The sequence below is a fragment of the Lynx canadensis genome, chromosome B2, assembly GCF_007474595.2.
Source record: "Lynx canadensis isolate LIC74 chromosome B2, mLynCan4.pri.v2, whole genome shotgun sequence".
Lineage (NCBI taxonomy): Eukaryota > Metazoa > Chordata > Mammalia > Carnivora > Felidae > Lynx > Lynx canadensis.
Window position 1 is genome coordinate 7,664,027 of NC_044307.1, and position 22,855 is coordinate 7,686,881.

General features: G+C 44.1%; 1 long non-coding RNA gene across 1 annotated transcript in view; it reads right to left on the bottom strand.

Moving 5' to 3' along the window:
* Positions 1-1,523: 1,523 nt before the first annotated feature.
* LOC115515049 overlaps positions 1,524-22,855 on the bottom strand; it is a 104,874-nt gene continuing 83,542 nt past the window's right edge. The window contains exon 3 of the long non-coding RNA XR_003969121.1: positions 1,524-1,569. This is a non-coding gene — a long non-coding RNA (uncharacterized LOC115515049). The remainder of the gene's footprint in view (positions 1,570-22,855) is intronic.

Below are 22,855 nucleotides of genomic sequence, written 5' to 3' on the forward strand. Positions count from 1 at the left end.
CCTTATTAACATACACTCAGGTGTGGTTGAAAGGGGCTTGTTTTGAATAACAAAACTTACCGCTCCAGAGCGGTTTCCAGGGCTGGGAACAATAACCAAATATTAAAACAAAAGATGCTTCTATTAGGTTTGGGAAGTTACAGGGCTTTTAGGAGCTCTGGCCTGGAGCCAGGGACGAAAAACCAAACTATACACTTCTTCTATCACAGAGACCCAGGTGTAAGTGCACCATCTTGGGTTATTTGGAGCATCTCAGGATATACTGCTGTGTTAAACACAAAGACCAAACATCAAATAGGGTGTGAAAAGAGTATACCATCGTGGTCTTCCTTAGACCAGTATTTCTCGTAAGGCTGCCGCGCATTCGCATCACCTAGAGAATGACCCCACCCGCAGATCTGTGGTTCAGTCCCTCTGGGGTGGGGTCCAGCATTTCACGTAGTCTCGAAGAGTTCCCAGGAGCTGCGAGTGCAGCTCACGTCAGGACCATGCTTGAGAGCCACTGCTCCAGCCCAAAGTGTGGCCTCCAAACATACGAGATACCAAACAGGGATTTGTGGGGTTTTTTTTTAATTTTTCGCCAGTTTTATTAAGACATAATCAATATGTAGCATAGTGATGTGATGTTCACATACTGTGAAATGAGTTATCATCCATCATCTCAGGTACAAAAAGAAAAAAAGGAAAAGAAGGGAAAAATGTTTTTTCCTTGTGATGAGAACTCTTGGGATCTACTCTCCCAACAACTCTCAAACACACCATACAGCGGTGGTGACTACAGTCATCATGTTGTACGTGACACCCCTAAGATTTGTCTTTATAGTATCTGTCTGCACAATGGGAATAGTGAACACACTGGATATGTGACATAAAAGAATTACTGTTAACTACTGTTCTGGGTGTGAAAACAGTATTATGTCTATGTTTAAAACAAAGAGTTCTTATCTTTAAGAGACATACATTGAAAAAGTTTTTTAAGTTTATTTTGAGAGAGAGAGAGAGAGTATGTGCAAGCAGGGTAAGGGCAAGAGAAAGAGATTGAGAGAGAGAGAATCCCAAGTAGGTTCCACACTGTCAGCACAGAGCCTGATGTGGGGCTTGATCTTACAAACCGTGAGATCATGGCCTGAGCCACAACCAAGCGTCAGAGGCTTCACCCACCGAGCCACCCAGGTGCCCACACATTGAAAAAGTTCTTAAAACACGACAGATAGTTGACATCTGCCTTGTACCCAAACTCTCTCCTCATGAGCAAACCCTTACCCTGAAGGTAGGGTTCACCATTCTTGTGCATGTTTTCTAGCATTACAACGTGCATGCATGAATACATAAAAATAAAACCGAAAACATAACAGAATAACAGCACATATAGGAAACTAAAATAAACAAACACCCAAGGAGAGCAACCAGGGAAATGGTGGCCATTGGGATCTTCCAGGAAAGGGCAAGCACAAAGAACCGTAACCACAAAGGGAATCGCTGTGATCCTTGATCTGGAAACTTCCTCATCCAAAAAGTCTCTTACCTGAGCATGCTGGGTGCCAACGCTTCTGTAGTCACCTGAGAGTGCTAGGAAAGAAAGGGAAACTGAGTCATAAGTTGGAAGAGTAAACAGAAGGACACAGCAGAGTGACATTTCAGTACACATCTTGGCCTACCTTGAAGGTGCTAGAGGAACATTTGAGAAGTTGATTCTTTATTAAACACGTTAGAATGGTGTTGGACTTACCTGCTCGGGGACCATTCCATGCCAGGCACTCACCACGGAGGGCTAAGCCCTCTTTCTACGTGGAATAAAAGCTAGAAGCACCCAATAACCTGGTCTTAGCGCCCACTCTGCTACTCCTATTATAAGGCACTGCAAGCACATCACTCCCCCTTTCTGGGGCTAGACTTCATTATCTGAAAACTGAAGGCGGGTAGAGATCCATAATGACTTCCAAAGCCAACAGTGCGTTGCTACATGTGAAAAAATACTAGCCCTGGGACGTCGTCAGAAGCAAAGAGAGAAAGCTAACACAAATATATGTGCTAGGCCCTATTCTTTGGCTTATTTCATTTAACCTCTAAAACCATTTTTGTAAAGGCTAGTCTCAAGAGTGACAGAAGGCCATGGACAGAGAGAGAGAGATGGACTGCGAGTATGCAGTAACTTGCCCAAGGTCGTAGGACTAGCAGGAGCAGAGCCATAGATCAAAACCGGGAGCTGGCTGACCCCAGAAGGAAGTTCTTCCCACTACACCATGGGCGGTTCACGAAGCACCATCCTGTTGCTGGTGAGTCACATCAAAGCCACGGTGAACTCTGGCTCCAGAACTTACAAAGGCGTGCAAGTTTATATACATCAAGGGTTAAGTCTGCTTCCCGTGTCCAGACTTCCCTTTTAAAAAATCTGACATTTTTTAAAAACGTATTTGATTATGAAAATAATTGCCCGATAACACATCCCGCAAAATTAGCTTATAATGTGTCTAATTTTTTTATCCAAAAAACTTATATCTTCCTTTCTCTAATATTCTTCATTAAAAAAAAACAAAAACAAAAAACAGCACAGCTTATAATAGCAGGTTTATGTCTGGATACAAGGAAGAAGCTTGGAGCGTTTTTTTTTTCCCTCCCTTAAAATTTTTAGAGGCTACACCCCCAAATTATTTATGTTCTAAGCGCCTGGTTCCAAAAGCAAAGTTACTGGCAAGTCATGAAAGATTTAACTATTTCACATAGCGGCTACCTTTTTTTTTTTTTTTTTTTTTAAATAATATTCCAGAGATTAGAAATAGGCCACGTGCCTATTCGGCCAAGGCAGCAAAACAGCTTCAGTGGGTGAACACACCACATAAAGCAACCGTCTGGCTCTCCGGGGCTCAAGGTCATTTTTCACTCCGTGTAGGGATTCACATAATTGGCTACGCACATTCGTCCGTTGCATCAGACGGCAAGACAACCGATTAGATGGATCAGCCGTCTGGTGTAGGACCCAGCTTCTCTGCTCCCTCCAGGCTCAGAATAACTCAGCACCATCAACCGCCCCCATTGGGTACAATTAATTTTATGAAATGGAGAGCATGAGCTTGGGTAAGGAAAATGGCTGACACGCGCTTCGCGCCGCAGAAAAACGTCAACTGTGCCCGCGACACCGGCTTGCCCGAGTTCCCGCTGACCTCGAGGTGCTAACGAGGGACTTGTGCAAAGACTGCATTAAAAAGTCTCCCACACTTAGCCAGGCCTGACCCCAATCCAGACTCTTCTCCCACGCCACAGCGGGAGGGCCTCACTAATTGGAATGTGCGGGGCACGTGGCCAGAACGATGTTTCACGAGCAGACACCCGCGCGGCGTCCTCAGCGGCTCCCGCGCGCGCCCGCTCGGATCTCCTCGTTTTGGAAGACCTAAATGTGCACCATCAAGGGTGGGCTTAAGAATTAAGTACGTGGTTGTGTGGTTAAAAAAAAACAAAAACAAAAAACAGGTGGAAATGGTTTTTGTAAGCACAGATTTCCCCGTAAGACTGGAGGTATAACCGACACAGGAACAACAAAGATCCGTGGTGAAAAGGGACCTTCTAATCACATTAGCTTGTAGTTCTAAAGGAAAACAGTGGCTCTGAATTTCCCTTTATACATAGCAACTTCAAAAAAATCCCATTTTCTTAGTACATCTTTATGTAGGCAAGACTGCGTGCCTTTGAAGCCTCAACACAAAACAAACAAGACTCTTTACAAGTCCTGTCTGACCACCCAGGGAGAATCAAATGGTATTTTTTTTTTTCTCCAGTAGGCCACCCCGGGATTGCCAGCGAATAAAAAGGAAAGGGAGAAACTCATCCTGCAACGGGCATGTACTTTTCTAGTGGAGTTATTACACTGTTTTAATCTAAATATGATGGTATATTTTTTCCCTAGCAAGCCAAAGGACAGCTAATTATCACGTATGGAATAGAAGAAGTTTTGAAATAGCAGGAAACGGGTTAAAATCAAGGCAACAGCAGAGAACGGGGGAAGATAAAGGAGTTTTCGTCTCAAAATCCCAAAAATCGAGCAGGGATTTTTAAAGTGCTGATGCTCCGAATGGCAGCACAGGGGCCCCGGGGGGGGGGGGCCAGAGGTTCCTTAGAACAGAAGCCCTGGGAGGAGACCTCTCTAGGGCCAGACTGCAGGAGACACTACAGAAGGCAGTTTCTGGGCACCACACTGAAAAGCATAGTTGCACAAAAGTACTTTAGAAGCCTAAGAAGGTCTTATAGTCATAAACATCCTGAAATGTGTTCCTCCAGTCATGTTGCGTCCCTGCACCCAAATCTCTGTGTGAGCCAAAAGAAAACCAGATCCTGTAGCCAGACATCGGGGAAGCCCAGTCATGTTCCCAGGCTTGGTTTCTGCTGCTAACACTGGGGTGCACAGTGCCCCAGGCACACGGACGTCCCCTGCTGTTCCTCACGTACACAGGGCCCTTCCGCCTGGCCAAGCCTGCGCAGATGGTCTTTTCTCCTGAAATGCCCTGCCATCCTCGACTCTGGTGACTCAACCTTCAGGGCAGAATGGAAGCAAGTTAGTAGACCTCCTCTGAATTGCACCTCTGCCCCTCAGCAGCCTGGTAGCCTTGGGCAAATTACTCAATCCTACTCCCTGCCTCACTTTCTCCATCTGCTAAATGGGGATCTGAAGCCTGCCTCACCCTTAGGACCTAAAGTGACCTGCACGTGAGGACAGTCATCAGCTGATGCTCATTAACTTACTAAGTGTTACATCCCTGCACGGGAATTACACCACCTTTGCCCACTCCCGCCGGTCTTCCTTAACACCCACAGCTGAAAACCATCTCCCCTTCTCTGAATTCCCTTCCCAAACTCACTGCAGTGGTGTTTGGTGCCCCGTCACTCTCCGCACGCACCGTCACCATCCCCTTCCCGCCACCACCCACACCAGACCGTGTGCTCTTTGGAGGCAGGACCCGTGTGTAATTCGTGTCTGTATTCTTTCCAGTGTCTCACACATAATCAAATATAACAACCTCAGGATTCTAGAACGAACAGTCCCCTTTAAATATTCTAGACAAAACCCATTATTCTATAAATAAGAAAACCGAGTCCCTGTGAGATGAATAACCACACTGTTGCTAAGTAGTAGAACCTCTTCCTACGTGACCAACTTGAATGGGTGGGTGGGTAAGTGGATGAAGAAAAGGACGGATGGATGGTCAGACAAAGGGACAGACCAACCAGCGATCAGCTACAAGATCCAAGATATCGTCAGCAATTCAAGCCCTGGGGGGCTGTGTACTGACCCACCATATAATGGCCACTTCACCACTCATGCTTAGTTCGTCTACTAAACATCTCGCTAAAGGTTTATTTATTTGTTTTTTGAGAGAGAGGGAGGGAATAGGGGAGGGGCAGAGAGAGAGGGAGACAGGGACTCCCAAACAGGCTCTGCAGCTGTCAGCAAGGAGCCCGACGTGTGGCTCAAACTCGTGGCATTGAGATGATGACCCTGAGCCAAAACCAAGAGGCAGACACGTAACCGACTAAGCCACCCCGGTACCCCCGACTAGTAAACATTTTTAAATGTCATTTCTTTGAGATTCCTTATGAAATCCAGATCGAGAAAATTCACCATGCAAAAGGATTTGAAATAGTATTCTCCTTCGACAGTAGAATCTCTTAATGCATAATTACGTTCCAAACTGTTCAAATAAACAACAGCTCACCTTCACCTCGTGTAGCTTTTCTTTTCCACCTTGTGTAGCTTATTCATGCCACAGCTTTCACTGAAAGCCAATACCATGCACTGGTCACGTGCCTGTCCCCACAGGAAGCCCACAGGCAGACCACCCCTGGGAAGAGCTCACAGCTCAATATCATCTCTCCTTCCCCTCCATTCTGCCATCTCCATCTGTCCCTACACGTATTCCGTAAAGTGCAGAACCGGCAGGATAAACCCCACCACAGAGATAACGAGGGGCAGATTGCAAAGCACTGGGTAAATGCTGAAGTCTGAAGGTCTGGGACATAGGAGCCCATGTCCCTTCCCTCTTCAAGGCTCAGGAAACAGTGCAGACCTCTCAGATGGCAGGAAACTCCAAACTAGGATCTGGGGCATAAGAAGAATTTCCCAGAACACCTGCTCACTGAGCCACACGACTGAGAGGAAACAGCCCAAGAAACACTCTGGACTGTTGCTGCGCCATGTTTAAAAATGTCCTCCCCTGTCCGTACCTGTCGGAACTCTTCAACTCATTGGAAATGTGATGTGGGTAATACATCAAGGAGAACACTTATGGTGTGAGATTGTTGGTAGTGGAGATAAGCTACAGAGGACAAATCCACCGCCACTGAAGACAACGCGCACAAAATTGCCCTAGCATTGTGCTAATCACTGTCCTTTCCCTCGTGAGGTTCCAGGATACTCCAGGGGCATCTGAGGTCATTAAACAAGGCATTTCCTGTTGCACAGGACCTAGCTGAGGTAACTGTGGTGACAGTTCAAATGTCGCACCATCAGAAGTTCTATCTGGCCACCCCATTGACGATAGCATTTCCGGCGACATCTCTGTTCCCACACTCTGCTTTATCTCGAAAGCGTTTATTGTTACGTGAAATTAAATTATATCTTTCTTTTTTTCATCATTGTCAATCTCTCCTGCAAAAACCGAAGCTTCTTCAGGGCAACAACTCCGTTTTCTTCACTTCTACATTCCCAGTATCTGGAACTGTATCTGACGCAAGAGAGATGGTGAGTGAATATTTAAGTGGAATGACTGCAATCCACTTCCCAGATCAGAAACCTGTCAATGCAGACCCATCGTTACCAAGTCACTGACAACAGCGGTTTCTCTTCTGTTGAAAGTCACACCCAGTTGGAACCTGGCTTCTCTCCACGAATGCCTGAGGTGACCACTTGGGAATAAACCCAGAGGAGGAAGGAGGTGCTTCTAATAACTATACTGGGATAGCAGGTGCACAGTGAGAGGGATGACGCTTTCATCTGTAGTTTACAAGGGTCTGCTGTCATGCTGAGTGTAAGACAAAGTTACAGTCTTCCTAAGAAAGAGTACACGAAGGAGACTAAAATCAGGTTGGGGGCACCTGGGTGGCTCAGTTGGCTAAGCACGTGACTCTTGATCTCCGGGTTGTGAGTTCAAGCCCCACATTGGACGTGGAACCTACTTCTAATTAATTAAATCATCTTTTAGGCAAAATCTAGAACTGCTCTAACTACTAACTTAGCAACATACAGGTTTTTCGATTCAAAATTAACTTTTCACAAGCACATTTGCTCAAAGAAAAACTTCAGTTCCCTTGCAGCCTGAGAGAAACACATCATTCTTCCTGCTACTTCAGGAAGAACTCAACCACGTAACAATTCCGTACTGGCTCTTCTCTTGTCTTTTCCCCAAGACTGAGACATTTTCTCAAACAAAACTGCTTTAAAGGGATCCATGGTAAATAATAAGCTGCAATACCACCCAAAGTTTATAGTGACCCTATAGACCGGACAGTCTATTTATATGCTTTTCCAGTAGGGATGGTCTATTTATATGCTTTTCCAGCAAAAAAGACACAGTAGGAACACTAGAAAATGTTGTAGGATTTCTCCCTGTGTACAGAAGCAAGCCTTGGGGCACCTGGGTGGCTCAGTCAGTTAAGCATCCAACTTTGGCTCAGGTCATGATCTCACGGTTCTTGAGTTCGAGCTCCATGTTGGGCTCTGTGCTGACAGCTCAGAGCCTGGGGCCTGCTTCGGATTCTGTGTCTCCCTCTCTGTCTGACCCAACCCCGCCCACACTCTGTCTCTTGCTGTCTCTCAAAAATAAATAAATGTTAAAAAAAAAAAAAAGTTTTTTAATAAAAATTTCTAAAAAGCGAGCCTCAACTTGCTCACGCGTTCAAATGCTGATTTGATGTATGTCCACCACCCCTAAAATGGTCCCCAGATACAGGAAGGAAAAGAGTGGGATCTTTACAGCCTAGAAGAGGAGCAAACCTAAGTAGCTGAGGACAAAAGGGAGAGAGGAGGAGAGGCAGGGGAGAGGACTGGAATAAAAGATTAGGCAGGGGGGACAGAGAGTCAAGCCAAGAGAGAATGCAGCCCCAAATGACCTTTGTGTACCCCAATGACATGGAACATCTCAGACGCCCCCAACCCAGGAATGAATTTCCAAAGCAGACACTCCTGGAAGAGAATTTGCGCCATTTTTCCTTTCTCTTAAAGAATGGCAGGAGCATTTGCCAAAATAGGTCCTTGACCGCCCATCTATCTTCTTCCCCGACCCCCCTCACCACCCCCTCCCACCCAGCCTCCAGAGCTCCCTGCCTACCTATCATCCTAAACAAACCCGTTTGGATTCTCAGTCTCAATCACCATCGACCACAACAAAGACGTCTGTTGAGAGCCGGTCTATGCGTGGCCCCATGCTAGACATGGTACAAACCCAAGTTAACAGACTCTGTCCCGCCTTTGAGGAGCTTTCCAAAGAGATTATTGTTTGGTTTTATAAATTTTACCACCAGAAAAACTCTGGGTACGTGTCCTTTTAACAGCAGGTCTGTGACTTTGGATACAAAGAGCAGCACATTTTATAAGCCCCTGTAAATCAAAGTGAGTCCTCTCGCACTCGAGCACCGTCTGCCCATGTGAGCACAAAATGGATTTCTAAGCCATGAAACCAACTCTTTTTGAGGAATGTCCTCCTTTCTTCTTTTGCCACTGCACTGGAGTTGTTTTTGCAATCCTGAAATAGCACGGTTTTATTCAGGGCACAGCCAACCAGAGCTCAGAGAGTATCTAAACCATGTCTTACTGACACACATTAAATAATTACACCCCAGGATAATTATGTTGGACACATCGTGTCACCTATGGAAATGTTCAGGTGCAAAAACATACTAAATGGAAAACAGACAGGGGTACTATGGTTTCTGCTTTTCCCGGGGCGGTGGGGGGAGGCAGGTGATGGGGGGAGGGAGTCTTCCTTTCAGTAAATCCGTGTTAAAAGTTAAATTGTCTTTAAGGCATTTCTATTCTTATGCCGTAAAATACCATCGGCTGTGAGCTACTTTAGTTCCAGAACATTTGATATTTTCAGTTTTCCTGAAGATCAGAAGGACTTTCGGAATAATGTATTTTTCCCTCAACAAAGGGCATCTGCAAAGCTTAGTCTGCTGCAAACAAAATCATTCTGCCAGTCTTAATGTATTCTTTTCAGGAAAGCCCTGTTCAGAGAATTCCACAGAAAAAAAAAAAAAAAAAAAAAAAAAAAAAAAAATCAGTAGCCCAGGAAAGCACCAATCTAAACTAGGATAGCTTCTTGTAAATAGATGAGGCCAAAGTACCTTCAATATGTTCTAGATATTAGACTGGGGGGAGGGAGGGGAATAAGAATAACGATCTTGAATATTACATATTTTTCACATCCCTTTGATGGACCAATATTAAAGCAAATATTTGAACGATTTGCCAGTCTTTCAAAGAACATGTCACAGAAAAGCCACTTTTGGAATCCAGCTAGAAGACAAAAACATCCCTAAGGTAGGCAATATAAAATTGCATCACTGTTGTTACTGAGAACAATAACCCCAATAACAAGAATATAGTACGATATTAATACAACAAGGCCCCTTTCATCCAGGACTCAGAATATTTTGTACACACTCTCTGTTGAGAGGATGGTACTCAAATATGAGGAATTTTAATGATTTGTCTCAGGTCACCGGTCATCTCCAGTGGTAGACCAAAATATCTGTAAATACTTGATTGTGGTTTCCCGATCTAAAGGCTCAACCATATAATTTTCAATTAATAATTTGGGAATCCTATTTCAGAACCATTTTCAGGGAAAACCATATTAGACTTTCCGTTAAATTCTGGATTTGCCCCTTGTTCTGTTTCCATTACTCCCACCATAGCCCAGGCAAGGGGTAGGATAACTGGGAAAGCTTTCTGTGCTCTCCCTAAGGAATCCATCAATATCTCCCTACCCGCCACCCCATATCCCTCTAGCACAGGATAGTGAGCAAAACCCCCTCACATACCTGTTTCAGCATATCCTGCCCCAGGACAGGAACCAAGATGTTCCCCCTTCCCTATCAGAACGTTTAAATTCCCCATCGTTCATCTGATGCTTCTGTCATCCCTCAACACACACCAGACACGGAGACGTCCCCAGGTCTCTTCTTTGTTCCATTTGTTCATGCTACAGTGACCTTTGCCCAGAAAGGCATCCTCATTTCCAATGGCCTTCGTTTCCTAAATGCACACCCAGTGATCAAGATACTCAAGTTGAAAGGAACCTTGGAGCCCACTTAGTGTAACCAGCCGTCCTATCCACACAGCCAGCATTGGTGAGATTCAACCTCTCCTTCACGTTGTCAGGAATGAAAACTTCATTGCTCTAAGAAACAGTGCTCTGTTGGGCATTTTTATGGTGAGGGAACTCTAGTCTGCGCTGAATTCTTGTACGGTCACTGGGACATGCACCCAGCAGGCCCAATTCTGCACCCCAGATTGATAACAAATCAACTTGTTCTGCAACAAAATGGCCTCAGCGATGTTTGAAACCCACTGTGATGTTTACCCTGAATCTTCTCAGCACCAAGTGCAAGGCCCTTCATTCCTCGTGAGACCTGGTATTGAGATCCTTTGCCATCCAAATGAAAATCCTCTAATTCAGTGCTGCCTAACGAACGACTCATGTCATTCACACACAGAAAATAACAGCAACTGTATAGCACAGGGGGAAGAAAGGCAAGGGTTTGGGGCAGGATTGGGGGCAGGGAGCCCTAGCACACCTAGAAACCACGTGTAGGACCAGGACAGGAAGCACTGTGCTAACTTCACTCGTTACTCTTTTAAAGTCTGTCATCTGGGGGCGCCAGAGTGGCTCGGTCCGTTAAGCATCCAACTTTGGCTCAGGTCATGATCTTGCAGTTTGTGGGTTTGAGCCCCGCGTTGGGCTCTAGGCTGACAGCTCAGAGCCTGGAGCTTGTTTGGATTCTGTCTCTCCCTCTCTCTCTCTGTCCCTCCACTGCTCAAGCTTTCTCTCTCTCTCAAAAATTAATAAACATTAAAAAAATTTTTTTCAGGGGCACCTGGGTGGCTCAGTCGGTTAAGTGTCCGACTTTGGCCCGGGTCACGATCTCACCATTCAGAGTTCGAGCCCCACATCGGGCTCTGTGCTGACAGCTCAGAGCCAGGAGCCTGCTTCCAAGTCAATGTTTCTTTTCCTCTCCGCCCCTCCCCCGTTCTCTCCCTCTCTCCTCTCTCAAAATAAACTTGAAAAAAAATTTTTTTTAATTTTTTTCATTAAAAAAAAATAGTTTGTCACCCAAAAGCACAGACCATCTCAAATCCAATTTATTTCATCCAACTTCTCCCTGGTAACTAAAGCCAACACTCACTTTTCCTCTTCCTGATGACTTAGTGCACAGTATCTGCTTCAGCGGGATTTGACGTTTGACATTGTGACCTTTGACTCCTATTTACTCCAGGATTTTCCTAAGTGACCATCTAATTTCACGTGTCGGATTCACTTTCCCAACATGACCACGTGTCATCGTCATGATCAGTATGCCCGTGGGTACAACCATACAGGTCTGGGCACACAGTAGGGCCTCCTAAAAACATGTGCGGGGCTGAGGACACAGCCCCAGGACAGGAAAGCATGGCTTAAAGGCTCTCGTCCGTCTGGTTCACAAGATACAAACCTCTCACCTGTAGAGGAAGTTTATCGTCTGGCTGTTTACTCAGGCGGAATCTAAACAAGGACACAGACTTTCAGACTGGAAAACTCAGGGCAAATAAACACTTCCAGACAGGTCCAGACTGGGAAGCAGGGCCGTGGACCGCCTTCTCCTATCCGGGTTGTCAGGCCCAGACTCTCATCGCTGCAGTTATAAACACTATTAAATGATGTCCCATAGTTTTACTTAAAGCTCTGTTTGCTTTCAGATTAGACTTTAACATTTAATAAATATCCCATCAGAGTATGGTAGGAGTGGAGAGTAATTTGATTTAAGCTTTATTGCGAGTATGAAACTCAAGCCGTGCTAGTTAAAACAGGCTCTAGTTATAATTCAGCCTCACAGGAAGGTCAAGACTCTTGGATTCCCCCAGTCCTCTTCCTCCAGAGCTGAAATGCCTGGGAATTCAGTGAATTTACATATTCTTCCTCAGCCTCCAAGCCAAGTCACCAGGTCCTAGCCTAACTCTTTGTCTTAGGCCCACTGATTCTGGCTCAGCTCGGAATTCACCTTGGGAGAATGAACTCTACAGGGAACAATCGTGCCACAGGAAGAAAAGACAGCGCCTTCCTTTCCTGGAGGGGAGACCCCACTCTCTTCTTCCTCCTCTCCCACCTCTCTCGGTGAAGCCTGTAAAGCTGAAACTCTGACAGATTAATGAGAAGTCGGCACTGGTCCCTCTGGACTCGATCCATTTCTAAGCGAGCTATGAGAACTTGGACACTTTACAGATCCTGGAGGAATGAAATCCGAGGAGAGAAAAGGAAGTTTGACACATGCAGAGAGAGTGAGCTCTGGGGCGGGGAGAAGCAAAGAGAGGGGAAATTTTAAGACAAGATGCATAACACAAACGTAACCGACAGATCGCAGCGCGGAACTGTGAACACCGGGGTCTCCATTAAAGTTTGAAAGTGGAACCATTACTGTAAAATTGTAACTCCATGCCAAACGTCTTGCGGTTGAGGACAAGGACAGTAGTGTTGCCCCTGAACTCACCTTCACCTTCACTCTGCTGTGAATAAGAGGACAGAAGGGATTTTACACGGAAGGTTAAAGGGCAGAAATAGGTGCACAACACATCAAGTTTGCCCTTCTTCCCCTTTAGAAACCCAAGCAGGGGGGAAAAAAAAAAAAAACTGTTTTTCATGATTTTGAGATGACCCTAGGACAAGGGCAGAGGAGGCCTGAGGCAAATTTTCAAAGCAGATCTACCAGGGAAAATAAAATCCCAACTCTGATTCTACCTGTGAAACCGACATTTCCATACAAATCTATTCTGTCCATTAGAAACCAACATTATTCTGAAGTGCCATCAATCTATGAGCTTTTAGCCAGTACTGAGAGACTATTAATTTTAATTCCATAGCAGGACCCTTAAAAGTCTGAACGGAGGGGCGCCCAGCTGGCCGAGTCAGAAGACCAAGCAACTCTTAATCCTGGGGTTGTGTGTTCGAGCTCCACGTTAGCAGCAGATATTACTTAAAAATAAACAAATAAGGGGCGCCTGGGTGGCTCAGTCGGTTGGGCGCCCAACTTCAGCTCAGGTCATGATCTCGCAGTCCGTGAGTTCAAGCCCCGCATCGGACTCTGTGCTGACGCTCAGAGCCTGGAACCTGCTTCGAATTCTGGGTCTCCCTCTCTCTCTGCCCTTCCCCCACTATGCTCTGTCTCTCTCTGTCTCTGTCTCTGTCTCTCTCTCTCTCACTCTCTGTCAAGAATAAATAAACATTAAAAAAATTTTTAATAAAAAATAAGTAAACAAAAATTTTTTAAAAGTCTGAAGGGAAGATGATGACTTCAGGACAGCAAAGGCTAATTGTTTAGCCCATGTAGATAAAAGCAGCAAACAACTGTTAAAGAAAACAAACAAAAATCTCCATCCTAATCTACATTAACATCCATTTTTCAAAAACCAGTAAATAAGACAATTCAGAAGAAATGACAATAATGTCAGGTTCACACCTAATTCAGTGCTAGACACTTGGAAGATGCTTCATAAACTGTTTCATGAACAACTGGTTGCTTAAAAACATCAGAATTTACTAACTAAAAACGATAGAGCACAGATTGCCTTCTCATGGGCAAGGAATGTAGGGATGAGGAATCAAAATTATATTACTGTTTAAATCTCCAAAAGGACCATGACCAAAGGAAATGAGACTCTAAAAAAGAAAAAGAAAAGCATTTCTCAAGGCAGCATCTCTTTCAAATTAACTGGTTCTGTTATCAGTTGCACCATCGCTGTGAAATGAACATGGCTCAGAAAGAAAGAAAGATACGATGTGAGCTGAACCAAAACTGGTAGGAAGGTAAGAATCTTTGGAGACAGGTCGTGTAAGTGCCATAAGATATTATAAGAATTACTTGGGGGGCACCTGGGTGGCTCAGTTGGTTGGGCATCAGACTTCAGCTCAGGTCATGATCTCCCAGTCTGTGGGTTCGAGCCCCACGTCGAGCTCTGTGCTAACAGCTCAGAGCCTGCAGCCTGCTTCGGATTCTGTGTCTCCCTCTTTCTCTGCCCCTCCCCTGCTCATGCCTCTCTCTCTCTCTCTCTCTCTCTCTCTCTCAAAAGTAAATAAACATTAAAAAAAAAAAAAAGAAAAGAATTACTTGGTCAGGTCAGGCCACCTTAGTACGAACTGTTGTCAAAGAGCGTTTTTCTGAATGCCCATAATTCTTACATTTTCTCCACTCTTTACCATGACTACAATGAGCTCTGTCTTCTTTTCTTTCTGCAATCTGTTTTTGCTGACTATTGTCTCAGGGGTATGGTTTATAATTTTTTTTTTCATTATCTTCTAGAGACCTCCTATTTCGTGAGTATATCTTGGTGGGGATATCATTTTACATTTCAAAATAAACCAATCTATTCTAAATTACTTAGCTACAAACATGTGGAAATATCTCAGTTTGGGTAAATACTTGGTAGTTTTCTCAAGTTCCTCTCTTTCAAAGAAATTAAATGATTATCTTCTCACTGACCCACTTTACTTTTTTTTAAGGAACAGGAGTCCTGCTATATAAGGGTGCTTTGTATTGCCCAATGATGTGAAACGAAATGAACCCAGGTGGACCTGAGACAAAAGTATCAGGCTTCACTTGAGCTTTAAACAAAAAAGAACCCTCTGCCACTAAAATAATTTGAAAGGTAAGATTAATTCTGTAAATCTCTGGAAGGCTTTATTTCTCAAATTACATAAGTCACTACTTTCGGTAAACTAAGTAGATCATATACACCACATTTTCTTCTCTGCGATGCTTGTGTTTGATTTCCCAATAAATCCATTTTGTGAAAACACTTCTTCATCTCAACTTTGGGGGTGAAATTAAGGATATGATATATTGTTCTTTGTTGCATGAAACACAATCTTCAAATTACTTTTACCTAATGTTTACGTAGACTTTAATAGATGAGTTTGAAATTTTTGATTCATGTAGGTAAAAGTAAAAAATTAGTTTATTTTTTTAAAATATTTTGGACACAGAATGTATGCCTGCACGCACATGAGCAGGAAAGGGGCAGAGGGAGAGGGAGAAAGAATCTCAAGCAGGCTCCGTGCTCAGCGGGGAGCCCGTCACAGGGCTCAATCCCACAACCTGAGCCAAAATCAACAGTCAGAGGCTCACTCAAGCCATCCAGGCACCCCGAAATAAAATAAATTTGTATCATGGGATTCAGGCAGACCAAAAAATCACGATGTTCAGAGTAACAGAAGAAAGCAAGGGTTGGGTGCTCTGTGAAAACAGGACCACGTCTTCTACCAAGTCTTAGAGAAGAGAAAGTCTGGTTCAACTCACAACAGAACAGGAAAATATCTCAGGAATACAAGGGACCTGGTGGGAAGACCTGGGCAGATTTTCAGGACACCCAAGCATTGGCACAAAGCCTGCTCATTCTGAGAGGCTAGGGAAGTGGTCCTTCCATGAATATGGAGAGCAGTTAGGGAGGAGAAGCATTCTACATTCGGCTATAGGCATGGAGATGAAGGGCAGTGGAATGATCAAAATCAGACTCTTCTTGAAAGAGAATGAGAGTCAGCCCACGCTGCAGAAGCCATTAGTGTGGCCCATAATACTTTGTCTTCTTGTTATGGACCTCTGAAGACAGACTGTATTTTGTCCTGTGAGCCCAGCCCAGTGTATAGACTTGTCGAATCACCATTAATACCACCTGAAACTAATGTAACCTGGTGTGTCAACTACATTTCAATGTAAAAAAAAAAAAATACATGTTCATAAAAAGACAAAAAAAAAAAAGAGGAATGCATTTTGTCCTTTAAGGAGCGATTTTAGCTTTGGATTTTCTATTTGAAAAATGTGACATGCCATATCTAATTTGCACACACAAGAACCCCTTGGGATTGTGGGAATTCTTTAAATCAATCAGATAAATCAAGTATTACATGCTTTCTATAACTCTGATTTAATTATGAGAACTGATAACTTCTGCTGCATGTTTTTAAAGGAAACTCTTCGAATAAATTATGGTGCACCCATCGCATTCCGTCAAATGCTATGCCGCCATTCGTAAGAACGAGGAGATGTTGATGTTTTGGCTTGGAACAATGGTCACACTATGCGAGCATGTGGGGAAAAGGGTAAGTGTCACAAGAGATATAACCACTCACATAGACCCCCCGGGTGCCTTACCTGGTTAGTAGGTGTAAAACAATTAAAGGATGGTTGGATGGATGGATGAAGGGATGCAAAATGTTTTTAATGGCTCTTTTACAAATTAAATAACTTGTTCTTGGGTGAACAACTTCAAGTTTCAGATTTGGCCAGTAATGGGAGAAAAACAGCATTACTGCAAATAGCACTGCGAACCTTCACAAACAAGTTCAACCTGAGTCTCTGGTCTAAGAGTGCATTTCTTTACAGCTGTCAAAATGAATCTCCATTTTTGACTTATTCCACGGATTAAAATGACTAAAGTAGCACTGTTAGATTTTTTGTGTCCCCTCCCCTCTCTCTGGCCCCTGTACACTGTAACTCTTGGGCAACTTTCCCACAAAAACTAATTTTCAGTACTCATGAGAAGAATTTATTCAGACCAGCACATTCAAGAAAGAACCAACAAAAATTTAGTCATGCTTCCTTCTAGGGATTGAAAATAGCCCTGGCCCCGTAGTCCAAAGGAACTCAAAAATTGGAGTTTTATGTCATTTTTATTATGGGTCCTAAAGCATTCTGAGGAGAAAAGGGAAATAAATAACCCTTAGGCGGGTTCCTCTGAGTTGGGGTTGAGAAGGGAAATGGACAACCCTTATTCGTCTTGCCATCAGTCAGAGCTTGCAACATGTCTAACAAGATCAACTGTCACAAAAGTAGCAAAATTGTCTCCCTTCAATAAAGGTGTTGGCTATGAACAAATAAAATATTTACAAGGTCTTAAAAATGGATATTATTCCTATTTTCACTCTCTTCATAGGCAACAATTTTGAGACACTTACTCTTCATTATAGAAACAATACCCACCCATCTGAACTGCTAACACACGATCATTTGCCAATATTTAGTGAATAAATTATGCTGGATCGTTTCACACTAGGAATTATGCCAGCATCTTTGATCATTTCTTCATTTTGCACTCTCATTCATTACAATAAATAAAATTTTACTTAGAAAAACCCTTGGGTTCTGGGTCACCTGGGTGGCTCAGTCAGTTAAGTGTCAGGCTCTATGCTGACAGTGTGGAGCCTGCTTGGGATTCTCTCTCTCTCCCTCTCTCTCTCTCTCTCTCTCTCTCTCTGCCTCTCCCCTGCTCATCACTCTGTCTCTCTCAAAATAAATAAATAAAAAAGAAAAATTTTTTTAGAAAAATCCTTGGGTTTAATGTTTACCTATTCTCGGGATGCCTGGGTGGCTCAGTCGGTTGAGCATCCGACTTCGGCTCAGGTCACGATCTCGCGGTCTGTGGGTTCGAGCCCCGCGTCGGGCTCTGTGCTGATGGCTCAGAGCCTGGAGCCTGTTTCCGATTCTGTGTCTCCCTCTCTCTGACCCTCCCCCATTCATGCTTTGTCTCTCTCTCTCTCTGTCAAAAATAAACATTAAAAAATTTTTTAAAAAATGTTTACCTATTTTCTTGGAGGTATTTTATTTTAAAACAAGCCCTTTCTTCAACTAAACTGCACTCTACCAGAATCTATAGTTGTAGTGGTCTCTCCCTTCCAGATCTTCTGCACCCTGCCCATCTTTCAAGGACAAGTTTAAATTACACCCTACTCCCTAGCAATTCTCCCTCACCCTGAACATCCTTTCTGAAGAATTCCTGTTTCACTGTTGTTATCTATTATTTTGACACCTAACTATTAACTCTTTGAAACATAACATTAGTGCTTCAAATATCCAAGGACTGTCTGTCTGTTGGACTGTAGGTCCCATCGTTCCTAGAAGGAGCGACTATGACAAACTTTTTCCCTTTCTCTCCTGACTACCATATCCCAGGCACTCGGCCAACAGTTCTTGAATGAATGACTGAATGAAAAAAAAAAATGAACGATCACACGCCATGCGTTTTGCAAATGAGCTTTGGAATTAACCACCCGTGTGTTAAGGTGATTTTCCCACAGATGTTCCAAAGCCCCCTTGAATTTTCCAGCTAATTAAAAGGAGTGATGAGTAGAATGTTAAAGTAACAATAAACACAAAAGATGGTCACGTGCTACACCTTAGTATTGTACATTTGGAAATACGACTTTGGAAATATGACTAATAAAATATACTCCAGTAACACTAATGTTGTAGACAGAGTAGGCTTTTGGGTTTGTATTTGCAGAGTTCTACAGCTAGAAGTAATGCAGTGTAATGTATGTTTAATTATGTATAAAAAACTATGCACTTCCTTGAAGTGTCATAGTAAGTTCCAAACAGGGACTCTTGGCCCAAAGAGATGAGAAGCTGCTGTGATTTTCCTTGGCGTGAGTGAGGCTACCGTTTCCCAGAGCTTCCTAAAGAGGGCTGTGGCATCTTCACAGGTGTGCTTCCATATTGATGTCCATGGTCTTGGGTTGGCTGGATGGAGTCTCTGGGTCCAGAACCCTGGGAACAGCTGAAGCCCCTGGGCCAGTCATCTTCGGACACACGCAACTTTCTCTACTTACTCCTGCGCGCGCGCCTTACAAATATTTTGGGTGCACCATAATGCAGGCAAGCAGAAGCAGCTGGAAACTCTCCCACTTCACCACTGGCTTGGTCAGTACCAGTGCCCTCCCCGCTTCGCACAGATGGTGAAAGTAATCAAAACCTGCTGTAATATGCAACAACAACAAAAAAAAACCTGCAGCTAGGATACAAGACAGAGAAACAGAGAGAAAGACAGAGAGAGAGAGAGAGAGAGAGAGAGAGAGAGAGAGACCTGCAGCTAGGATACAAGACAGAGAAACAGAGAGAGAGAGAGAGCTAATGAGCTTACAATTGGGGAATATCTTGAATAAGTTTATGTGTTGCACGGAAAATAAGTATTATTGTAACAGCTGATCCCAGAGTTTTGGGGAGGAAACTGCCTTTATTTGGGAAAATATCTTTTTTTTTTTTTAATGTTTATTTATTTTTGAGAGAGAGTGAGTGAGACAGAGTGCAAGCAGGGGAGGGGAAGAGAGAGAGGGAGACACAGAATCCGAAGCGGGCTCCAGGCTCCGAGCTGTCAGCACAGAGCCCGACGCGGGGCTCCAACTCACAAACCACAAGATCATGACTGAGCTGAAGTCGGACGCTCAACCGACTGAGCCACCCAGGCACCCCGGGGGAAAAAAATCTTTATATGAGTTCCTTGAGAGCAAGGGGAGACAGAACAGAAAGGACACAGTGTAGCTGAACCTCTACATAAACACGCTGCAGAAATCTGAGAACAAGGGAGAGAGATGAGAAGAAAGAGGAGAGAGACCAAAGGATCAGCAATTTGCAGAACCCTGCAGTCTGTGCAGATGGATGGCCAATGAGATATTGAAGAACAAGGATGTCCACTATAAATTTTAAATTATTGGTATTCCTAGAATTCTAAACACCCTCACTATTACCAAATTTTCATTAAAATCTCTTCACTCATAAGGAGCCTCGGGTAGATTAGTTGGTTAAGTATCTGACTTCGGCTCAGGTCATGATCTCACGGTTCGTGGGTTCAAGCCCCACATCGGGGTCTACCCTGGCAGTGTGGAGCCTGCTTGGGATTCTCTCTCTCTCCCTTTCTGCCCCCCGCCCCTTGTGCTTCTCTCTCTCAAAATAAACTTAAAACAATAAAACAAAACCTCTACACTCACAATACATCGTTCTGTCTGCAAAAATCACGAGAAAGAGCTTGGAGCTCATGTTTGAGTTTGTGCAGGGAGAAGGGAAGGGGGCACTTCTGTGGAAGGAGAGAGTTCCACTAGAAAAGGAGCCCAAGGCAAGAAATGGCCAGACGATTTCAAAAAATTCAAAGAAATCTCTTCAGGGGCTGGTGAGGGAAGTGGGTTCAAAGTTTGCAAGATTTATGGAGTGAGGATATGGGGAAATCTTAAGAGGTAAGTCAACAGCTACATTCTGGGAGATAGAGAGTAATAGGTAAAGATATAATAAAAATGAGTGTGTAGGAAGAGATGTGATTGGCAGCATATAATGTTTCTATCATGAATAAGAGTATGCATATTATAAAAATTAGGTTTCATTAAGTTTCGTGTAACCTCCTTTTAAATATTTTATTTATTTTTAATGGTTACTTATTTTTGAGAGAGAGAGAGAGAGAGAGAGAACAAGCAAGCAGGGGAGGGCAGGGAGAGAAGGAGACAGAGGATCCGAAGCGGGCTCTGTACTGACAGCAGCCGGATGGGGGGCTTGAACCCATGAACCGTGAGATCACAACCTGAGCCAAAGTTGGACACTAACCGCCTGAGCCACCCAGGCGCCCCTCGTGTAACCTCCTATCAAATAGGCTCCTGGAGATTCTCAAACTTAAAAAATCCCAGGGGTCAGAGGTGACTTTGTTCTGTGTGTTTGCTGTAAGGTCATCAACCACTCAGACACTGACCTCAGAGTTCTACTACAAAAACCCAAACTGCTCAGTTTGTATGTCTACCAACATAACGAGAAATGTATACACACCTCTGTTGGTCAAAACTGCAATATTTTCATACAATTACCATCAATAAGAGAAATCCTACATGGCTTTGCCTTCGTGTATATAAGGTTACTATATCGATTTGATGTTTTCATAATCGGGAAGTTGCTCTTAGTGACCTATACATTCTGAACCGTACTTCCGGTCATTAGAGTTGTATCTGGCACTGAATCTTTCACATTTCCTCAACATAAACCATGGGTTCCATGGGTAACATGTGGCAGACTGCTGTAGGAAGACAGAGCCACAATTCCCTGTCTCGTTCATGATCCCAAGCTACGCCCATCAGGCAGCTGAAGCTGCTGTGTACTTAATCTTCCTGAAAGTGTGAGCTTACAAAGACACTCAACTCACCAACTTGTTCATCCTGGGTTTAATAGGAACTGGGCGTTTTCTTCTGGGCTTTAAAACCAAGGTAAACACCAGTCAGGGTATTTTCCAGAATCAAAATGTAGTGGCTGTGTAAAAGGAGAACGTTTTCACTAGAGCAAACTGCTTTTTAGTATCTGCATTCTTAGAGTTCTCCAAAAAAAAAAAAAATCTTCTGCTGTAATTAGCCTATTATCTGATCCTACTAAATTCAACCACAGCTGATGATGTCAAAAGCTAGCAATGAAGTAGTTAAAAGCTCTACTTTGTCCCTTAGTTATGAAAATGATTGCCATCATGCAGTCTTAATGCCTTCTCAGAGCTATGGAATAATCCACACGTCCAGAAATCTCTAGTTCCCAAGTGACAAGATGGCTTATGATTGTGTTGTGCTTTCATAGTTTAGTAAAAACATTCAGCTTGTTTTACAAAGGGGGGGGGAGAATAATATAAATTTATGACTAAAGAAATCAACGGAGATCTATTTGGAACACATTTTTTTCTTTCTAAAAATTGCTCATCCTCACATTTGGACAACATGATGGGGATCTGTAATGCACTGAGGCATTTGCAAACTTTCCCCAAAGAGAGAAACCCATGTCTTTGCAGTGGTATGTTCCTTCTTGGGTAAACATGCCACAGTTACATCATGGGATATACCAGATTCCATAGCTTTGCAGTTTAAAAAAAAAAAAAAAAAGTCTTATATTTAATGTAAGGAGAAAAAGGGAAGCCATCTTGAAAAGCAAAAGAATTAAATTACTTTTGCAGAACAACAACAAAATTACAGAACACAGTTATGCCCCAAGGGTCTGAGCTAAGCTGCTCTGTGACCATCACACACAGATATTAAGAATTATCAAAGACCTTAAACGTTGTTCTGGTCCAGCCCTCTGTCTCCTGGCAGATACTGTCATTCCCCGTTCAGAGAAAAGGCAGACGGACAGCATGTGGGTAACTCTCACTCCTATAAAGGCTGCCCACTGGCCCCTGCCCCACCCCTCAGCACCCCCACCGCCCAGGAACTCTTGTGCCATCAGCCACTCCCATTTGATGCTCATTCTTACTGGCCACAGGGTGAAAAGGTTCCGGCACCAGCATAGGAAAGCTCAGTGTCATTCAACACATAGAGCAGCTACCGTGTCCAGGGCCCCAAGAGAGAATGAGGAAGCTACAACGACCCCTCCCCTTACAGAGTGTGGCTGGGGAAATTAAAAAGAGAAATACATCAACAGTCAGGACTGGAGGACCAGCGGAGTAAGTAAGGGTGCTCAGGGCACGTAGAACAGAGCAGAACAAAGCCACAGTCGTGGGGATCAGGTGCTTCTGACTGGGAAGGGCTTCCGGGCCAGGGAACGCTGTGCAAGGAAGGGCACCCACAGCGGGAGGAAAGCCTTGTGAGAAGATGGACCTGGGAAAAATGGAATTTTCCAGGGCAAACGTTCAATAGCTCATGTGAGAGGACATTGTGACAGTTCCTCGAAGCTTCCCAGGCAACCCTGACTCCTTAGTACTGACACTGGGATCCACGAGGCGTGTCCCACAAGGCTTGGAATCAAATGCTGACCCCAGCCTCGCCCCAGCTCAGGAGGAAAACGTGACCAGGCCTGCACCTGCCAGCCCCGGCCCCAGCCCTGCCCGTCCCCGACTCTTGTG